The 1,214-nt window shown below is 47.5% G+C and overlaps 1 protein-coding gene across 3 annotated transcripts in view; it reads right to left on the bottom strand.

Moving 5' to 3' along the window:
- The window catches only part of SDSL (serine dehydratase-like), a 35,659-nt gene that overhangs the window by 30,721 nt on the left and 3,724 nt on the right, over window positions 1-1,214 (bottom strand). The gene's annotated exons all lie outside the window — the stretch shown is intronic.

Raw genomic sequence — 1,214 nt, 5'->3', positions numbered from 1 at the left:
GGCTAGTTTTTTTTGTATTTTTTAGTACAGATGGGGTTTCACTGTGTTAGCCGGGATGGTCTCGATCTCCTGACCTCGTGATCTGCCCGCCTCGACCTCCCAAAATGCTGGGATTACAGGCTTGAGCCACCGCGCCCGGCCTATTTTATGTTATTTCACCTGTAAATATTTCAGCATGTATCTCCAGAGGTAAAGAACTTGCGTTTTTGAGACAAGGTCTCACTCCGTCACCCAGACAGGAGTGCGGTGCTGGAATCACAGCTCTCTACAGCCTTGACCTCTCAGGCTCAAGCAGTCCTCCCACCTCAGCCTCCTGAGTAGGTGGGACTAGAGGCGAACACAACCACATCCAGCTGATTTTTGTACTTTTTTGTAGAGATAGGGTCTCACTATGTCACTGGGGCTGGTCTCAAACTCCTGGGCTCAAGGGATCCTCCTGCCCCAGCCTCCCAAACTGCTGGGATTATAGGCGTGAGCCACTGCATCTGGCCTAAGAACTCCTTTTTTTATATGTAACCATATGGTTTCATGACTGTACATACATTTGTTCAAACACATTGAATTCTATACTTAAAGTGGGCTAATTTTATTTTATGTAAATTATACCTCACTGAGGCTAATTTTTAAAAAAATGTAATCACCATGCTATGACCACATCTAAAAATATTTTTTTTATATCATCTAGTGTATGGTAATTGTTCACATTTCAAATCATCACATTCAATATGATCAGTGGCTGATTCTGTGGCTGGTTGTGGTTTGGGGTTTTTCACAGTTTGAATCAGGATGCAAATCAGATCCGTGAATTCGGATTGGCTGAGGGGTCTTTTAACTCTCTCTCTCCATCTGTAGGTTCTTGAAAGGGGAACTTTGAAACGGATGACAGGAAGAGAGCCAAGAGGAAAAGTTTCTGCAGAGAACAGCAGCCAGGACCACCTCGAGGGAGAAATGGAGAAATGCACTTGGGGTGCTGCCAATGCAGAGAGAAGGGGTTTGGGGCAGGAGGTGAGGGTAGGAGGTGAGGGCAGAGAGGTGGGCAGGGGTGCGGGCAGGGGACTCCCGCCCACGGAGAGGAGTTTGGTTGTTATTCAAATTCTACTTGCAAGGGAAAGCCATTGGGAGGTGGTGGTGGAGGTGGAGGTGGTGGTGGTGGTGGTGGTGGTTTGAGATGGAGTCTCGCTCTGTTGCCCAGGCTGGAGTGCAGTGGTGCAATC

The sequence above is a fragment of the Colobus angolensis genome, unplaced genomic scaffold, assembly GCF_000951035.1.
Source record: "Colobus angolensis palliatus isolate OR3802 unplaced genomic scaffold, Cang.pa_1.0 Scaffold79, whole genome shotgun sequence".
NCBI classification, from domain to species: Eukaryota; Metazoa; Chordata; class Mammalia; order Primates; family Cercopithecidae; genus Colobus; species Colobus angolensis.
This window is presented reverse-complemented; position numbering and strand designations above follow the sequence as displayed.